Raw genomic sequence first — 12,971 nt, forward strand, 5'->3', positions numbered from 1 at the left:
TATCAATGGGAGTATTGTGAGCTGGATATTGAAGGAGACAGTGAGATGCATGTTGGTTGCTATGGCTCTATTCAATAAATAAAATATCTGACCAACCCATCCTCCAATTTGATTCCCCATCTGCCATTAGCATTTTTTTCTATAAAAAAATAAAAACCCTTTTTCTTTAACTTGATTGTTTTGCCCTTAATCTCAATTATTGTTTTGTTTGTTTTGAAAAGGTGATGTTGTTAGATCATTAATTAATGTAGTTGAGATGATGCATGAAGAAATAGGGAAAAAAGGAAAATACCTTAATTTAACATTTCAAAAGATTGCATGTCTGATTTGAGTATCAGATTAGGTGTTAAGAATAATGTTAAATTCTGTTATTAGTCTCTATATTTTGGAAAAATTGTGGATTTAATCTTTATACTTTCATTCGGTCATTTTTAATTTTTGTACTTTTTTAAAATTTAAAAATTCAATATTCACCAAACGATAATTGTCAAAATCATTAGTTAAGTTCTATTATTTTCAAAATCCGATGTGTCAAACAGATTATAGCTTGTTATTTCCACGTATTAGTCACTATAAAACCAATTAATAGGTTAACAACTTTTATTTGTGTCAATACTGAAATTTTAAAATTCGAAAAGTATAGGAATTTAGAATGATCTAATTTGAGGATATTGATTAAATTTACAGCTGCACACGTAGTACAAGACTAATAATTGAATTTAACCAAACGAACTTAACTGCTATTGTTTGGGTCAAGACTAAATTTTGAAATGCATAAAAACTAATATTGACTAGTTTGAAACATAAAACAACTAAATTTAATCGAATTAAAATATAAATACTAAATCTATAATTTTCATAAAGCATAAGGACTAATAGCAAAAATTAACCTAAGAAGATGAAAAAATTGAATAAGACCGCAAATGGGAAGGCTTCAATTATTGGAAGAGAGTTTTTATCTCAAACAAAAACTAATCTATCTGTCTCTGGTCCCTCTTTCCATCCCCGCACACAACTTCCAAATAGTTGCCCACTGCCTGGAATCCAATGCTCAATCCCCACCATTCTAGAGATAGCAACGGCACAGGGTCCGGCGGGCCGGGACGGCTTTTTACTTGTTCGACCCCACCCAACATATCTTCATCATTCTGATCTGATCTGAAATTAAATATTAATTTATTCATAAGAAAATTTGGGTAATTGAAATTTTACAAATTAAAAATATTTATAAAAGAAAAATAATGATATTAAAAATAGATATTATAGAAAATATTAAATACATATATCGCTAGATTTGTAAAATAATATAAATATTTTTAATAAAATAAAGTTTTAAAATATATATTAAAATTAATTAAAAATGTTTTTATTTTATTTTACGGTGAAACTGTATGTATTAAAAACAAAATAATGAGGATATTGAAAAGTCACTCTTTAGATGAAATTTGATAGTGGAAATTCAATCCCCTCTTAAAATTCTTCTTAAAATTTCAATTTCAATATTATTTTTAGCTAAACAAGTAAATTTATTTTCAAAATTTTAAAAATCTTCATAAAAATAAAATTTCTTCTCCAAACCACATACCTTAAAAGAAAATTTATCTAATAGTTGGAATAAAAAAAATCATATTATAATTTTGAGGGTACAATATTAAGGTGAGAGATGAGGTGATAAAATTTGAACTAATATTAAATGGATATTTGACAAAAATTTTAATCACCGTTTCATCTAAGTTAAGATGAAATTTTATTTTGTCAAACACTCATTTGATAATGCATTTAACACTTTATTAGTAAAATGATTTAGATTTAATAATGCCTGGCCCTTAAAAGCCATTTTTTTAATATAACATATTTAACTTTATGAATATCATATGTATGGTGTGAAAAAAAATGTTATTTTAATATTAATGTTGTTTTATTACATTTTAAATTAGGTTTAGGGTGTAAAAAGTCTTTAAATTAAAAAAAAAACAATTAAGTTCATTCTTTTTTTTTTTGCACATAATTGGGTATTTAGCCTTTCAAAAATGCATCAAAAAAGCCTTCAATTTTTTTTAAAAAAGAAGCAATTAAGACCCTACTTTTTTTTACACTCAATTGGGTACTTGAATTATCAAAATGTATAAAAAATATCATTTAACTGTTAACTTTAACAGTTAACCATTAAAGTTTACAGTCCTAATTTTTTTTAGTTAAAATCATCTCGTGTCACAACCATGGTGTGACATGCAGCAAAAAAGTATAAAAAATTTTAAATTTTAAATTTTAACAAAAAATAAAAAAAAAATTGTAAAAATTATAAAAATCATAAAAAATTATAAACTGTATCAAAAAGACCATTTAACCATTAACTTTAACTGTTGACTATTAAAGTTAACAACCTCAGTTTTTTTCAGTTAAAGCCATCACGTGTCACAACACAGCGTGACATGTGGTGAAAAATGATAAAAAAATAAAAATCAATAAAAGTTATAGAAAATTTATAAACTGTTTATTTTGTACGATAGTTTTTATAAATTTTTTTATGAATTTTCTTACGACTTTATAAAATTTTATAATTTTTTTATATTTCTATATATTCTATATTTTCTTTTTCTAATTTTTAATATTTTTATTAAAATGTAATAATTTTTAAGTTGTGACATGTGGTGGATTTAACATAAAAGAATAAGGGACGGTTAACTTTAACAGTCAACGTTAAAGTTAACAGTTAAATGGAGTTTTGATGCATTTTAACAGTTCAAGCATCCAACTGAGTGTAAAAAAAATAAAGTAGAAGCTTAATTGTTTTTTCTGAAAACAGTTAAAAAACCTTTTTTTATGTATTTTAAAAATTAAAGTACCTAAAATTTTTTTTAGGCTTAAGCATTTAAATTATACTGATTTTAATATTAATGTTATTTTAAATTATACTAATGTCCAATGCTAGGTTTGAGTTTTGGAAATAAAAAATTTGGAAAAGTCAAAGAGATAAAGTAGATTTTCCCAAATGTATGAACTTCAATATTCTGAATTTAAAGCAAACTAAAGCATATTTAAATGGGTTGATTAAATAATGGAATGTGAAAACATTTGAACCTATGGTGATTTTATAATTCAATTATTGTGTCACAAATCTCAACCATTTGATTATTACCCTATATTATTAAATTTACCTAAATATATCGACTTTTTTATTTCTTCTCTTCATTGAAAAATAATCAATATCATGATAGCAATACAATATTCATGTTTATTTTAATTCTTTTTTAACACGACATTTTCTATTTAAAGTATTTATTTAAGATTTGAGTAAATTAGTCTTTACTTTTTGTTATTTATTTAAGTTATTTAATGCCTTTTGTTTAAATTTTTTATATGTCAATTATAAAATTAATTTTAAATAAAATTATCTCTTTATTTTAAGATTTTACTTAAATGAATTAATTTTTAATTTTATAATATTAAATTGTTACGTTTAAAATATAGTTAAAAAAGACTCATATTAGTAACATTTATCGAATCAAATTTATATTTTCCAAATATAATAAGAGTTAATTATGTTCATTGATTAAAGTAGAGCAAAGATAACATGTAATATTACGAAAATATCGAATAGTAAAAATTTTAAGATTAATATAAAAATAACATGTAATAAATTATTAACAATATTAATTAAATTTTAATATATTAATATTAATATTCAAACCTTGATATTTTTTGTATTATTTTAATAGTAAATCTTTTAAAATTTAAATAAAATTAATATAACTTATTTTAAATCAGTTAAATATTTTTAAAATTATTTTTTTAATTGCATTACTTTTTTAATTTATTAATTATTTTTTTGAAGAAATTATTTAAAAATTTTAAACAAAACTAATATATAAAATAATTATAAATTTAACATACATAACTGATCCGTTTATTATACAAAAATATAAAATAATTTCCGAAATATAAATAAAAGAAAATATTGTTATTCACGCTAGCTTACAAAAGCTTATCCGCTTTAATCTATTATTCAAGTTTATTTAAATATGTATATAATATTAATTTTATGGTATGAGTTTAATTATATGTAACAACATTTTAAAATATATGATAAGTTTCAAAGAACACATGATATAAATAAATGTGGTATATTCAAATTTTTAGACGATGTTATATATTAGATTTATGAACACTTATGTACCAAACACAATGAATGCGACAACATTCATGAGCCAACACGGCTACTACATTCCCTCCAAACTAGTTCACAGTTTGCGACAGTAAAGTAAATGATTAGAGATATGGTGGCCGGAACAAAATTTTAAATTTAAATTTGATTTGGCCTAAAAATGGGTTTAATATTTTGTTTAAACTCAATTTGAATTATAGTAGTTAAATTCGAGTTCACTTTGACACAGCTCATATTATTATTTTTAGATTATTTTATTATATGTAATAAATTTTAAAAAAATACAATATATCAAATAGATTTAAAAACATTAAAACAACAAACAAATTGAATATGCTTAAAAGTTATTTCTAGCAAAATAGTTGCAACTAAAATAGTAGCAAAATTAACAATAAAACATAGGTTCTACAGTATTCAAATAATATTAAAAACGACATCGAAACAACATTGAAACAATAGTAAAAATACAAAAAAAAAAAGAAAACAACAACACCCACAGGGGCGAAGCCAGAACAAATTGTTAGGGGGCCGGATAAAATTTTAATTTTTTATAATTTATATCTTTATAATTTGTAAAGGATTAAATCAAATTTTTATAATTTTAAGGGGCAAAAGTGTAATTTTACTTTTACTAATTTAAAATTTTAAAAACTTTTAAGGGCCAAAAGAACAAATTTACATTTTAGGAAGGTCGGGGCCCATGCCAGCCCCCTTGACTTTACCCCTGAACACCCAAATAGCAAAAAAAACAGCAATATAATTTTTTATTAAAAATTAATTAATTTATTTGAGCCGAGCTTGGATTAATAAACTTTTACCCAATACCTGACCCTCATTTTTCTTCGAAACTTATTTTTAGATGTATATTTTTATTCAAACCTTTCTATTTTTTACAAGATGAATTCTATAAATAATAAAGAGAAGTATGGATACATGACACAATTTATTTGTTTTATTTTATTCTGAAGCCAGTGAGGTGGCTGTACACCTAATTTCTACCAACAGGGTAAAAACAATATTGATCGTCGTTCATCATCATTATAAGCAACAATTTACCTTTCAAAATGATGACATGTGTAGGTTAAGACAGGTAGCAATAGAAATATATATTGCAGCTCATTTGACATCTCCATGGTTGTGATGTCAGCAATGCCACGTAATTGTCACTATAAGAACATGATATTAGAAAGCAATATCAAACTTTAGCAATTAGGATAATGGAGCAGCATATAAATTGGAACAAAGTATCTTATATTCAATGACAGCTACATCAGAATCCTCGTAATATAAGACTATCCTTTATTCTGGTAATTATATGTCACCCTGCAAATTACAAATAGAAGACGCTGAAGATTCGGATTGCTCTGAGTCTAAGATAGAAGGGAAGAATGTAATTCATCTCAATAAAGCAGCTCTTCAAAAACGTCGTCAACAGATTGTCCCCACTTCCCATTACACAAATCGAAAAGCTTCTCTGCTGGTGTTTTCAAGTTATATCATCAACATCAATCTTCTCAGCCATAAGGAATTGAAGTCTTAGCACTTGAGAGGGACAAAGCAAAAGTTGCATGCTTATATTCAATATTGTAAATGATATTGATGAACAAAAGGATAGATGGAAAGCTTGATTGTCATCTCGGTGCAAAGAGCGTAGCCCACATACTGCTCAAACCTGCAGGCAGCAAAATAAATAAAATACCATCAAGTAATTAACTAGATACAAGATGGGATGATTTCTCACAACAATATGGCAAACAAAATGTTCACAATAATAGGAAAGTATACTAATCAAATTATTAAGCCATGTATGTATGATCCTTATCGGTATAAGTCCAGATTTGACTGTTCAAATTCATTTTAAGAGAAAAATCAATAAATTGGTGAACACAAAAGCATATGAACAGTATACTTTATAGTATAAAATTTGAAAACCTTCTCATGCTGAGGTAGCCATTTGCTTTCCTTCAGTAGAGGTTGAATTTGCAAATAAGAGCTGTTGCTATCTGTTTCATTTTCTACACCAATTAAAAAAAAAAAACAGATATATTCAAAGGAAGATTAAGTATTAATGTTCTCACAGGTTGCAGAGCAAGAGCAGCATGAAATTTCTTGATCATGTTGGCTTTAGAACTGAAGTCATTGTGCTAACGAACATGCTTAAACTACCACAAATTCGATATAAATACTAAAACACGTGAAGGACAATATATGCTTAGTTAGTAGCCATGGATAATTTGATATTGGGAAGCAAAGAGTTCTCAACAAATCATGTGTGAGACAAGTAACATACAAGTTGAAAAACATAAGGAGAAGAAGATGGAATTAATAACTTTTAATCTTCAAGTAGAACAAAATACTACAAGTACTATAATCTAACAAGAACAAGGAAAGAGATTTTTAACCTCCATTTTTCCTTAGGCTTACAAGATCCTCTTTTGTCAATGGCACTGTAGCAATTGTAGCATCCTCTGTGGAAGGACTTGCTGCAACAATCAAACTATTCCTTCTCTTGTTTTCAGACCTGCAATTCTAGAGGGAGTATCGGCTCTGTCTTCGGCATTGTTGCGTGAGTAGGGAAATAAAAATTACCAATTTTTCCCTTAAACCCAAATTCTCATTTTTTTTCCCTTCTTAAGCACTTCCAGAGGAGCATTCATAATAATTCTCCAAATACCTAATCAAATTCTTTTTTGAGGCCAAAATTAAATTGTATATATTTAAGAGAGTAAAAATAAATTTTCATAATTTAAATATCTTATCTTTATAAGTTTTAAATGATTAAATCCAATTTTTATCATTTTTGGGAGCCAATGTGTAATTTTACTATTACTAATTTAAAATTTTAAAAATTTATAAAAGACCTAATTAAATTTTTTCCATTTTAGGGGGCCATCTACTAAGTACCGTCATTGATCTTAACTTTCCAAGGGAAGTAATTTTCGCCATTAGAAGTGGAGGATACATGATAGAATACCCTTATTCGAAACTAGTTGACCCAAAATCAAATGACATCTTTTTTCAATTCGAACACTTTGAGTTTAAAGATCTTTTCTTTCAATAGTGAAATATTTGATGAAGACATTGCTTTGATACCAAATGAAAAGCCTTAATGGATTAGCCTTTACCAAGAGAGGGTGAACTAGAAAAGATTGATAAAATAGATTTATAGAATTTCAACCTCAATTGCCAACATCCTCTATTTTAGCCCCTCCTGTTAATGATTTTTTTCATTTCACTAATTTGAATTGTTACAATGTATAACATTTACGATTCCCATCTTTTTAATGATTAGATAGAACATAATTTCTCCTTTAAAATGGCTAACACGGAACCACTTTAGCTTCCAAGGATCAACTAGCAATCTCTCTAGCTTTCAAGGCTAAACTAAAAACCTCTTCGACTACAATTAGGGATTTTGTGTAGATAAAAGCCCTCTCTAAGGGGTGTGTTCACAAAGTTTTAGCTCATTAGAAGATTGAATAAATCTATTACAAATATTTGCAAAGAAACTTTATAAAATATATGTACAAGAACAAGATGAAAATAAAGTTCTCTTATATTTTCACTTCATCTTATGCTCACATATGAGTGTAGGGGGATTGATCCTACGAAATATGGAATTGACTAAATTCCAGGTATTAACAAGCAGTGGGATTAATCCCATATGTAAGGGGTAGTCCTTTTGAGTAGGGGGATTAATAGGGATTAATCAACCCCTAGCTACGGATCGATCCTACCTCGGAAGGAATCATTACTATGCTTTTAAAATGTTAAAAACACGATTTTAAATAGTTCAAATGATTTTAGATTAACGTAAAAGAAAAAAAATTATGCATGTCAAAGCATTTGAGTACACATTTTAAAGTATTTATAAAACTTGATTTTTTAAAAGAATTTTAATTTTTTTGTAGTAAATAAAGAGTTAGTTACAATCAAACAGAGATAACATTAGAATTAGATAGTTTGAAAAGATTATCTAATCGAAACTGATCAACAACTTTAGTAGGGGCAATATGAAAAACATAGGGCCCAGTTGGAAATTCTTTCATTAGACTTGCTAGAATGGGGGGAGCAAAGTTCACTTTTCTTGGAATCTGCTTAATGACCACTTGTGAATCATGTCTGCACAATTCTTGGATTCGTAGTATCAAATCTCTATTCACTAGTCCTTTAAAGCCCTCATGAACACCTTTAATAGCCTGAGTGTAATCAGCCTCAAGAATAACCTCCTCCCACTTGAAATCCCATACAAGATGAAGGCCATCATAAATAGCCTAAAGTTCAACTTGTTCAGCACTACATCTTCTAATATTTCTCTCAATCTCCTATAGCCACCTACCATACTCATCTCTTGCCATTGCTGTCAAAGATGCAAGGCCTAAAGACAGATTGCGAGCACCATCAACATTTATTTTGAAAGAACCGGTAAGTGGTGGACTCCACCTATAATTCCTACGTCGATTACTCATAGATCCACTAGGCCTGCTATGCCTCGTCTTAATATAACTCGCCCAACACCACAAGGACTGTATAATATTGGCAGAATTAAAAGAGATCCTTTGGAAAACCGTAAGATTCCTTTGTTTCCAAAGCTTTCCGTAGATAATACTAAAGAAAGATTGCCACATCACATCCTGATATTCTAAGCCAAAAACATTCCTTAAGTTTGCCAACACCCAATCCTACAATGAGTAAGAAAAAAATTTAGTTAACAAACTAGAGGGAATAATACGTTTTCGAACCTCCCGTGCTTGATAGCAGTCTCTTAAAATGTGAATACAAGATTCCTTGGCCCTCTCACAAATCACACAAGAAGGGTCCATCAAAACTCCTCGTTTACAATATTCCACATTAGTCAATAGGCGTTCTTTGAGTACCAACCAAATAAAATGATTGTAATAACATGTTTTTCAGTGGTGTCAGAAACAGTGATTTCGGAGCCACAAATTTCACAAGTAAGTTCGTAAAGGTTATTATTTAATATTTACGAGTCAAATATAGTATTAAAATAAATTAAGAATTAACAATTTATACTAATTGAATGAATAATTAAGTTCAAGTGGTATGTACCTAAAGTCAAGTGATTTTAGAAAATGAGGTATCGGGACCTCATTTCTATAAACCGAGCTGTAAATATTTTATTAAATATTTATGGAGTGTTATTAGGGTCATATTAAAATTTGGTTAAGAAATATTAATGTTTAAATAGTTAATTAAGTGAAAAGGACTAAATCGTAATAGTTGAAAAAGTCAAGCACTATTAATTTAAAAGTGTTAATTTATTAAAGAAACATGATTGGATGACCTTAATTGGTAAATTACCCATTCTTAGGATAGTGAGACGGTTTGAGCTTAAATTACATTTATTTTTATATGTTATTTTTATTATTAAAATAAAACAATAATGTTAAAATATGAAACATGAAAGCTATCTTTTTATTTTCTCCTTTCTTTGATCGAACCACCATTGTTAAAGAGCTTGGAGCTTTGGTCTTTTGTTTCCCTTGCATGTGTATGCTCTCAAGGTCCGTTTTTAGTAATTTTTACGTTTTTGAAATCGTTGTAGTTTAATCTAACTAACTCGGGGATCAATTTGTTAAATTGTTAAATGTTTAGAATTTTATCATTGATGAATTTGATATGTTCTTGAAATTTTATGGTAGAATCTTAAGCTTGGTTGCTAGATAAGACTATTGTGTAAAGTAGTTTTTGGTAATTTTAATGTTCAATGATTAAAATGTGAAATTAGTAAAAGTACAAGGACTTGATGTGAAATAATAGCAAATATGGGCTGTAATAGAGTTCCAAACAAATTAGATAAACTTGAAATTGAATAAAAATGGTTAATTTGCATGTTTTGGACTTATGGACTAAATTGTATAAAAGTAAAATGTTGGAAGCAATTTTGTAAAAATGTCAAAAATGATTAACTGCATAAAATGAATTGATTTTTATTTTAGAATTAGTGAATTGAATGGAATTATTATTTTAGATGAAAACGGAGTGAAAATCGAGGAGAAGAGAAAATTATCAAATAGCCCCTATACTTGATCGTTGCTGCAATTTAGTCTGGTCAGTTCGTATGAACTGTAATCATTATAATGTTATTTAAATTAAATGCTTACTTTGTTGTTTTTAATGTAAATGAATCAGTATATATGGGAATGTATCCATATTATGACAAATTGACGGATATCAAGTCCCGGTCGAACCTTAAGAATTCTTAGGATACAAATAACATGTCATTAGGGATTTCATGTTTCGAGTGCTGGTCTTTAATTTCCTACTGATGGCTGAGGTCCTGCATTTGTCGCAAATTCTCCACAGCTTGTATGAGCAGTATCGTGTAGCTTACATTCTAACCCACAGCTTGTGTGACCAGACCCATTTCACAGCTCGTGTGAGCATTGATGTAAAGGAAATGTAACAGTTATATGTAAAGGTACATTTCGTGTGAGCTTTCTCGAGTATCCGATGTAATTCTAGATGGTTCAACGGGTAAGAAAAAGAATGGAACGGTAAGTGACTCAATGGAAAAGCTCATGGCTTTATGAAAGATTCGACACGTATATAAGGTATCTTATGAAATCTATTCATGTTATAAATGAGTTTATATGATTTGTCAATAAATCCATTAACATGTGAGCTTGATGATCCTTGAAAAGGCTTGTATTAAACTCATGGTATGTGAAATGGTAAGTATGCAAATGGAATTAATCATAATCTTGTGGTAACGATGATAAGTTAAATGTTATGTTTATACATGGTTAATTTCATACGTATCATGAACAAGTATACTAACTTGTAGATTTGATGGTGTTGAATAGGCTTTTACTAAGTTTATGGCATTAGTAGTGTCTTATGTTTATTCTATGATTTGTATTATTAAAATGGTAAGTTATGTTTTAAGTTTATACGAGATTGCTAAGCACTCGTTGCTTACGTAGTTATTTTCCTTTATTTTATAGATTATCGGAAGCTCGATTGATTGGAAGCTCGTCAAAGACCTATTGCACTATCCACTAATCAATTCAGTAGTTTTTGAGTGATTTGGTGTAACACCCTTTACCCGTATTCGTCGCCAGAATAGGGTAGGAGGCATTACTGGAGTTTATCGAATTAATTTTCCATTAATACGAGTTAAATACTATTCATTTACTAAAACATGTCATGGCGTCCTTTAGATGGCCTCCAAAGCCCAAAACATACTTCGAGACCAAACCAGAATTAAATCGAACCATAGAGAATTTTTCGCAAAATCCCAAAGTATTTTTTTTGCTCAATATAACCCCTTTATAAATATCTAACCTTCCCTACAAATTTTAAAACCGAGACCAATCCAACCAACCAATTCATTTCAATCAATTTGATACCAAATTATATTACTATTATAATTATACTATTTAACATATTCATCATTCTTTACTTTAATGTATATTCATTAAACAAGTCTTAGTATTTATATAATCATCAAACCTTATACATGCCATATAAATCAAAAAGGAAATTTACAAAAGCTACCGGAGATAATCTGGATAGTGTGATCCTCTGTGTTGATTCGACCCTCTGTATTTTTCCACGTCAATCTACAAGAGACATTGAATACATTCAAGTAAGCTTATAGAAGCTTAGTAAGTTCATAGGCATAAAACATAAATCTTACCAAATATTTATACACTTATACAATATACACAACTATTAAGTTCACCTGTCAACCACAGTCATTGGTGAGTTCTCTTGTATAAACTTACTACCACTCATCCATTTCCTTTAATTCTTTTGGGCCCGTTTGTCACATATCATTCTTCAACCATATTAGGGAACGGTTACGGAAAATTGAGTACTTCACTTTCACTTTGCCATAGTATAACTATGGTCTTGCGTATGATCACTTATCACTTTTTGAAGTCATAGTCCTGCCACGGTCTTACACTGATCACATTTATCACTTGTCACTGATCAGATAAGTGTAGCTAAAGCTACCACTTATCACTTATCACTTGTCACTAATCAGATAAGTGTAGCTGAGGCTACCACTTATCACTTGTCACTGATCAGAAGTACTCAAATCCGACGTTCCGCTCTATTTGATCATTTATTTGATTTTCGGGTTGTTATTTTATTCTTTATTCATCAATAAATATATTTCATCATACATTATATAATTCATAAAATTTACATATAATCATTAAACTTCAACCATATGAACTTACCTGGGTCGATTTGTAAAATTTGTGAAAGTTCAGGGACTAATCAGCTACTTTTTCTTTTCCTCGACTTGCTTCTGGTTCTCGATCTATCATTGTAAAATCATTCACTTATCAGTATTGACTTCACCTTCAACCCGCTTATAAGTAATATTATCTATAATTTAATTGTTTACTTATGTATATTCCAATGCTGTCCATCAGTGCCATAGTCACTAAATTATTTTTATCTTTAGCTACAGAACTCCAAATTAGGATCTTCTAATTTTACCTGAAACTAGACTCATATATCTTCTTATCATAAAATTTTTAGAATTTTTGGTTTAGCCAATAAGTACAGTTTATTCTTTAAAGTCACCCCTGTTCTGCTGTTTGACAATTCCGACCCTTCTTCACTAAAAATTAATTATCTCTTCATACAGAACTTGGATGATGTCCATGTTTGTTTATATTGAAAATAGACTCATTAAGGATTTTAAAAATATAAATTTAAGCCCATAATTATTTTTATTCATTTTTTTATGATTTTCCAAAGTCAGAACAGGGGAACCCAAAATCATTCTGATATTGTCTCACAAAATCTATTATATCTCATGATC

The sequence above is a fragment of the Gossypium hirsutum genome, chromosome A08, assembly GCF_007990345.1.
Source record: "Gossypium hirsutum isolate 1008001.06 chromosome A08, Gossypium_hirsutum_v2.1, whole genome shotgun sequence".
Taxonomy (NCBI): Eukaryota; Viridiplantae; Streptophyta; class Magnoliopsida; order Malvales; family Malvaceae; genus Gossypium; species Gossypium hirsutum.